The sequence below is a fragment of the Cupressus sempervirens genome, chromosome 6 (genome assembly GCF_028749045.1).
Source record: "Cupressus sempervirens isolate cs-2001-9-10 chromosome 6, ASM2874904v1, whole genome shotgun sequence".
NCBI lineage: Eukaryota > Viridiplantae > Streptophyta > Pinopsida > Cupressales > Cupressaceae > Cupressus > Cupressus sempervirens.
In genome coordinates this window covers 579121322-579130514 of record NC_143123.1, presented here as the reverse complement: position 1 = coordinate 579130514, position 9193 = coordinate 579121322, and positions in this window count along the sequence as shown.

Here is a 9193-nt window from a genome sequence, read left to right as displayed (position 1 = left end):
ATCATGATTCTTGAACTTAAAAAACGTATTCATATCACCAGTGATGTGATGTGAACAACCATTGTCAATTATCCAATCATACTTATTTTCTACTTGGATAACTAGAGCTCTATCTTCTCTAATTTCTCTATCAAGATCATCTTCCTTGATAGCCAAAAATCTTAATTTATCATCACTTTCATTTTGACCTTTTTCATCAAATTATTCATCTTCATTTGCATACAAACAATTTATATCTCTATTTCTTCTAGGGTTAAACTTTTCCTTATACTTTTTCTCTCTTTTAGGACATTTAGATGCATAATGATCAAATTCATTACAAGTCCAACATTTAAAGGTTTTCTTACCATCTTTTTCTCTTCTCACTAGAAGGGTTATTCCTTCCTCAATATTTTTTGTCTTTATCAGCTCTACTATTGCAAACAAAATCTCCACGAGTGCTTGCACACCTTGTCAAATTAGGTTGAATGTTTAGGACATTGAAAGTTGTTTCAACTTTTGCAAGTTCTCTAGACTATCTTAGATCTACATCTACTGATTCTAATCTTCCAAGAAATATTTCCTTTGTGAGATCTTTAGTGCAAGGCATTATTAGATTTATCATCTAAGCTATTGGCTTGAATGGTGGTGTGAAAATTTTCAAGATCTTCCATATGAATTCATCATCTTCCTTGGTTCCACCATAAGACTAAATTCCTGCAACCATTTTTTATATTATGCCAATATAACTTCTTACATATTCATCTTCCATCATTCTAGCATCTTGAAATGCACAAATCTAATTCTATAATCTCATTATTCTTGCATGATCATCACCTTCAAAAGTAGATTTTAATGCTTTCCAAATTTCATGAAATGTTGTAAGTGATTTTACCTGACTGTATTCATTCTCTTGAAGAGTTTTCAATAGAGCTTCTCTTTCTCTCATGTTGCACATGAATAGATCTTTCTCTTCTTCACCGCATCCATCAAGCTTTTCTTCTTCAATAATTTTCTTCTAACTCTTTGTCAAGATCCAATATCTCAAACCCTTGCACAATAGATGAGTCTTCATCTTCTCCTTCCAACTATCATATTTAGCCCCATAGAATCTAGGACTATCCTTCCTAAACATATTCACCATTGATCTTCCAAAGCTGATAAGCCTATTCTTCAAGGACATGAAGCTCTAATACCAATTTTTAGAATATATAGTCCACTAATACAACAAAGAGGGGGGGAGGGGTGAATCAGTTATAACTAATATCAAAATTAACAACCTTAAAAAATCTTAACCATACAAGTAATATAAACTAAAACCATAACAAGGTACTCATACATAATAACACTAGATATGTTAACTAAGGAAACCCTCGATTAGAGGGAAAATCTCAGTGAGGACGGTACCCGTAAGATGATGTACTAATTTAAATATTCCCTGTTTGAGGATAGAGCCTGTTAGGAGTACGTTACATCATGTAGCACATATGAGTCCCTATTAGGAGACTTTGAATCCTTGTTAGGAGATTCCAACACTGTTAGGAGTTTTGGAAGGCAAATGGAACCACTAGCCAAGAAGCTTTAAGGGTAAGACCAATAAATCCACTATCCAAATGATCTTTGTATTATTCCTTGTAGAACAATAGAATTGTTACTGTATAGTCTCTTCCTCTTTCTCTATCTTGTCAACCAGAACTCTACTCCTTCATATCTTGTAACCAGATCTCAAATCTTGCATCCAATAATCCCTTGGATCACTTGCATGCATTTAGTAAGTACTTTACTTCTTTTTTCACTTCACACTTCAATAACGATCTCAATACACTTCATACCTTTTTACAATCAAGGAAAACAACTTTCCTTTTATACCATATCTTCATAATAATTCCTTGAGTCAGTCTTGCGGCTTTCCTAATTAATTAAAAAAGTTAATTAATTAATTATAATCATAATAGCACTATTGGCTCACTATCTATACAAAACTTTATATGTACAATACTAAGGCTTGCACACTCACTGACATCATCAATGGACTACCCTTTGTTACTACATGATTGCACATCTCTTCATTACATCCTAGATGTAAGATAGCCAACAACCATTAGGAATTACTTTCCCAACACTTTGTCTCTAAACTATTCTTTATAAATTAGGTACAACTTCTATACATCTTCAACTTAGACTCTGCGCACTCGACCACTTTATCAAGACACTATGTCAAACATGTCCATAACTGTGTATGACCAAAAAATCAAACCATTGTCTATACCATCAAGATCTCTATCTACTACTCAGTCAGTCTTTACAAAAACAATGCTATGTTGACATCAATGACAAACACAGTCATGAATGCAACATATCAATTCTCTCCAATGTTTAGGATACTCTCCAAAGTCGCATCATCAATATTCATGCTAACATGGTTATCCTATTGATTTCCCTAGAACCAATGGAAAACCTCCAAGTTCCATCCTTCTTGCATGTTAAAATAGTAGGCACTACACATGGGCTAAGGATCTTTCTAATTAGACCCTTCTCCAACAAATCCTCAACTTATTTGGCTAGTTTTGCATGTTTTTGTGGGGTTAGTTTGTATGCTACCTTATTGGGAAGTACCACTCTTAGGATGAGGTCAATATGACGACTATGTCTCTGACAAGGGGTAGGGAATCATGAACATCTCTAAAAATAACATCTTACCTTTCTAGCAATTATCTAACTTATTTAGGGCCTACATCACAAAATTCTTTTTTTCTTTTCTTCCTTATATTTTGTGACCAAAGAAAAATCTTCTTCCTCTTTCTTCAAGCTCTCCTCAAATTCCTTTTCCCCTACTACCATGACATTTCCACCTAACTACTTAGTGTTTTCTTTCTAAACCAAGGATTGAATCTTATATACTACCCCATCCTTATGAAACAAATAAGCATTTGTCTCCCTATCTAGATCTCCTTTTCTATCAAATTGCCTTGGTTTGACAAGGAGACGATGACAAAAATCCATGCACAATATACCATATAGTATTCTTAGTTCTATCCTTGTATCCCCCTATGTTGAATTCTACCCATGCCTATGTATTAACAACTAGATGTTGCTCCTTATTTAACAAAGATGCTTTATGGGGGCTATTATGGGTTATTATCTGTAGTTTCAATTTTTTTGTAGTCTCTTCATGAGCTATATTATCTAATGAACCAACAACAAAAAATGATTTTGCAAACCTTACCTTGTATCTTTTAGTTGGTTCTGAATAGAGCTCTCCTTTAGGGTGGATCAATCATCTCTACCTTGATTGATTATTTTATCAATGTCCATATGATCAATAGGGTTTCTCCCACCTCAAAATCCATTTTCATCTCAAGAGAAGTTTCACTCCTAGAATCTTGGCAGGTTAGTGTGGTTCTTCTTTCACCACCATGGGAAGTAGAGGCCTTCTTGTGACATCTATATGAAGGATTTTCCAACTGGTTGCAACCAAAGCATTTCATGTTATAAAATCTAGATCCTTTGCATGACCCACTTGCTCTCCCTCTGTCATTAGATCTTCTTCCCTTGTAGCCTCATCTACTACTTGAGTCACATTCTTTCTCTCCTTGACTAGACTCACCAAAAGACCTGAGCTTCTTCCTACAAAAATGCCTCCATAATTTCTTTCCCTTCCTCGATCATTCTTATAGTGTATTATCTTCTACCTTTAGAGCCAATTGATAGCACTTGTACACATTTTCTAGGAATAATAGATTAAAATCCTCTTGAATGCTCATTCTAAGTTCATTTAAGTACCTAGTCACCTTTTCAAATTATTGTTCTTTTGTAATACATCTCATGCATAACTTCTAAAATCCCTTAGTGTAAGTATTTACATCCATTTCCTTCTACCTTAACTATTGTTTTTTTCTATGCAATTGTATCTCGTAGTCTTTATGTACATATGTCTACCTAATTTTGGACACCATTCCCTTCCAAAAAGTTAACATATTCTTTCCTAACTACCTTCTCTCTATTTGGACAAAATTTTGCCATGTGAGGGTTGCTCCCCTCAACCTTGACTTGGGAATTTTCACCTTATGATCTTTAGGTGTGCCTTCACATTCAAAATAGGTATCCAAGGCTTCTAACTAATCCATCAGAACATTTACATCCATCTTCCCACTGAATGTGGTGACCTATTTTCCTTCCATGGCTCTAAATCCAATGGACTTAAGGATATTAAGGTGTTGTTTATGTTATGCAAGAGCATCTTCTTCATCTTCCTTCCCAGGGATCTCTTCCTCATTTCCATACCCTTATTCTATCACAAATATTTTCTTCTCCACTACCTTCTCTAATCTTTCAACTTTTCCAACACCTCCCTAAGCTAGTTATTGTTTAATAAGTAGGAGATAATTTCCACAACAAGTCAAATTGTGATATTTCTATTGGGATTTAACTATGTGATTTTGAGTCAAACTCATTGACCCATGTTTCATGAGTAGTGATTCAACATGAATCCATCTCTCATGAGAATAAATGGAACACTTAGCACTCACTGGATCTAGGTGATGCTCATAAGGTGAAGCACCGAGACTTCTCGGGAGGTCACCCATCCCAGTACTACTCTAGCTTGAGGGCACTTAACTATAGAGTTTCCTCCATGGTTAAACCCAAAGCTTGCAACCCCATTTGCATAACCTTCACCAAGTGTTGTGCCTTATGAACCATTCATTAGAAAGCCCCTTAAGCTCATCAATTGATAAGTAGAGATAATTTCCACAACAAGTCAAATTGTGATATTGCTATCAAGATTTAAATGTGTGATTTTGAGTCAAACACATTGACCCATGTTTCATTAGTAGTGATTCAACATGAATCCATCTCTCATGAGAATCACCATCATATCATTGTTTTCCTTTCATTACAAATTCTTGAGATTCACCATCATATGACTATTTTTCTTTAACTTGTCTTTTCTCTTCTTGGACTAACTTAGCACATAGTTCTTTAGACTTAATACTTTTTAACTTATCGATTGAATCTAATCCCCTTATAAATAATTGATAAGATCCAAGAAGACTTTGTAGTATAATTTGCAAAAAAAATTCTATCATCTATATCTTTTCCAAGAGAAGCAAGCTCATTCTTCCTTTAATTTACTTAAATGTGGAATTATCTCTTGTGAGCTTGATAATTTCATATTATATAGTTTAGTAGTGAGAGATAAAATCCATTCATCACCTGAATTTTGATATAGAACCTTCAAAATTTCCCATACTTTTACTCCACTTCTCTCATTACGAACTTCTGGAAAAACTTCTTATGAGAGTGTAAGCTTGATTAGTGTTGTTGCCTTCTTGTCCCTTTTATCCCAATTATCTTGATCCTTTCCTAGATGTGTAAGCCTCTATTCACTACTAGTCACAATATCATAACAATTTTGAAGAGTTAGAGTGATTTCAACATGATATACCCAATCATAGTAAATTTTCCCATTTAATTTTAACTATGGGAAAAGTAACACCAAGTGATTCGATTGTAAAGTTCTCTCCTTTATGGATGAGAATGAAAGAGATTTAAAAAACTTCAACACCCAGATTGAGATTGAAAAATTTCTCACCAATATATTAGAAAAAATTCTTTCCTTATTTTTGTAATATTCTTTTTCCACAAGAGAATTGTTGTTGTTGCTTACTCCAGATTTTACACCTGCATATGTAAAAGCTCACATACACAAAGAAAATATACTACCCAAAGTCTGTGACTACTCTGATACCATGATAAACTTATTTAATAAAAACATAGCATAGAGAACAATAGAAAAATAAGGCATAGCACAGTAACAGTAGAACAAAGGAATACAGAGACAAAATTAATATAGCAAAGAAAAGTTAAAACAACAGTATTATTCAACAAGCACTACTAACTTTTGTTACATCATATGTGAGACGAGGTTGGTCTATTTAAAGGATGTGTGCAACCTCTAGAGGATTCTAGAGAAGCTACAATGGAAAAACTTTTGGAGTCTTCCTAACAGTAAGAGAAGAATTCTGGAATGCATAATAAATGTTCAACTACCACTGATGTACATAAAAATTATTATAACATCCCCTCTTGTATTTGTTGAAAATCTAATAGGGAAAGTAAGATGCTAAGAGGGGATGAATTAGGATCTATAAAACTTCTAGCACTTTAAACATGAATCACATTCATACTTGATTTACCACACACCTCTTCTTTAACCTTAACCATGCATCATATATCATTATGTAATATAATATCTAACATCTAATAACATGAATAACACAAATAATCAATAGATCAACACATGACACCACATATGGTAATGCATAAACCCTCCAAGGTAAAGGTAAAACTGTAGTGGGGATGACACCTACAAAATATTCACTGCTATAGTAATAAAGTGTGCATGTTAGGGCCACAAAGTTTGATCACTTATGATGATCTACCCTATGAGAGGTCTGCCCTATTAAGAGCTTATAAGACTGTTAAGTCTAAAGTGCTTTTACATTGCAATAAAGTGAGTACTTTATTAGGAGATTTACAATAGGCATGTTAGGACCACTCTATTCAAAGATTCACCTAATACAATGGTTAGAATATAATTAGTACTATGGTCCTTTAGTTTGCACTTGATTGATTATGAAAAATCTTCTCTTCCCAATATGCAATCATCTTAATGTGACATATATTTTATCTCCTCTCTGCAATTCTCAATTGCCTTAGTCCTTCAATCAACTATGTAATCTTCTCTCTTAGAACTTCAACAACAACAAAATTCTGGCTTAAACCCTTCTTTTATAGCCATTTGATGAAGCATCTCAATCTTGATCAATGATTAGGATTCATTCTTTTTGACACTTGACCTTTCCATTTTTCTAATCGGTTGATCACACAACATAGGGATTAATTATCCACAATTACAAGCATAATTACGTCTATGATTGACTCCTCAATCATATAAACACACTTCCAACTCAGCAAAATGGTTTACCTATGATTTTGTGCCATTCCAAACTCAAATAAAATAGACTGTATTACTTGGCTCATAGAACTTCTAGCACTTGGCTCTACTTGTTCTAACATTATTTCCCTTAGCATGAACTTGACTCGATTATATCTAAATCTTGCTTCTAGATTGCTCGACACATGTTGCCTCTTGAATCACTCAACTACTAAAATTCTCATAGATGATTACTTGTACTTCACAACTATAACTTCCTTGGCATATACTAAGCTTGTTCGCTTTGCTACTTAACAGCTCAACATGTAGGATGACTCAGTCGCAGTGAGACCAACATGTTTCTTAGTAAATGATTAAGTGTTTTGTACTAACATAAAAGTGCTTATAGGGTCAAAAAATTTCCTCTATTTTTAATTAATTATATCCTTGGGATAGGTTGTAAGAGTATCTATTACAATTATGACTATTTTCGTAAGATTCTATTACAACACTTGTGATACTTTATAAAATATTCCTTACATAGGAGGACATGCATGAGACGTGACTAATGATATTTGTAAGAGCGTTAGTAAGAGATTATTTTTGGGGTGGGCATGAGGTTTTTCTATATGGTTTTGTTTCATGTTGTTTTAGATACCATAATGGTATTCATCCTCATAAATCCTTATAAAGTAAGGTCTTAAGCTATAGTTATTCATTCAATCTTGTTCAAATTCTATGGCAATGGAGTGCTACTAGATTTTATTCATAGGTCTATAGAGAAGTGTATTTATTTTGTATTCTTCATTGGATTAGTAGTATAATTTACTCTCTTTCTATAGTGGATTTTTTTTTCAAAAAGGGTTTCTACACATAAATCTAGATTTTGTGTGTGATGGCTTTCTAGTTCTTATTTTCATTCTGCAATCACTTTATTAAGGATTAATCATTGGTTTCATCTTGCATAAATAATCAATTTAAGTTATTTTTTAAATATTCCTTCACCTTGTTTAGAACTATGCCTGTAGTGGTGACAAACCCATGTGGAGTCTCTAACTAAAATATATGTCTTATGTGCTTTCCTTAAAAACCACTTTTCTAGACATATTGTTGATTGATGAATTGATTACATTATCATTTACTGATTGATACAAAGGATAAATTAAGATATTGCATTTTATGTTTAAGTTTACAATTTTTTTGTTCCTCTCAAGATCAATGTCTCTTTATTTTCTTACAACTCTTTTTACTAGTACTATCCAAATTATGGTCAAAGCACAACTATTTAACTGATCTTTGTTCATTGCCCAAGCTCTAATTCTTTCTTCATTCAATTTTATTGACAATTTTATGTATCCTAACACCTTCATTATGACGGATATTTGACTTTTATCATCTCATGATACTTAATGTCACTATCTTCTCTCCATTGTTATGACAAAGGTGACATATAATAACTATTGTGTTTATCTTTTATAATCTTATTCATACTTGCATTTATACCACTAATCTTTCATTGTTACTTTATCTCACTATGGTTAATTTTTGTTCATTTGAAGGCATTCTTGATATTTTTATCCTTGCAATGACAATGAACATCACTATCTTGGAGCCTTCTACCTATTGCTAAAATCATAATAGTCATGGCTTCATTACTATCACCTCTTCGATAACTAATGACTTCTTTTTTTCTTATCAAGAACAATTATTTATTTTTATTCTAATGCATCTCTTTATCCCTCTTATTGTATCCAACTCATTAAAGAGTCTCAAATCTTCTATAAACATGGATATCACTATTCTAGTGACTAATTCTATATGATTGCAATGAAACATTTTGAAGACCATTTTCTTCCATTAAAGCATGGGGTATGTCATTTTTCTTTCACAACTTGACTTGTCAGCAACATAATAATAATGCTCTCTAATGATTTGCCACTTTTTTCAAATTTGAACACATCACTGTCTTTTGATATTGAAAAAAGAATTGCTTCTATACATATCATGTTTTAATATTTTATGTTGTTATAACATTACATGTGAATTCTTCTCACTTCTTGAAGTCATTGTATTTATCTTATTTACAACTGTGTAGTCTTTAGTCTTCAACTCTTGAATTTTTTCTTTTATAAAAATGGTAAATATATGTTTGAGCCTCTTATCATGAAAATTTATCACTATGTCCCTATGATAGTGTTTGATCACTACTCTATCTTTTGTAGCATTGATTACTACTTATCGTGTTGAATTTATATTGTGTTATGATTAGAGTGGGGT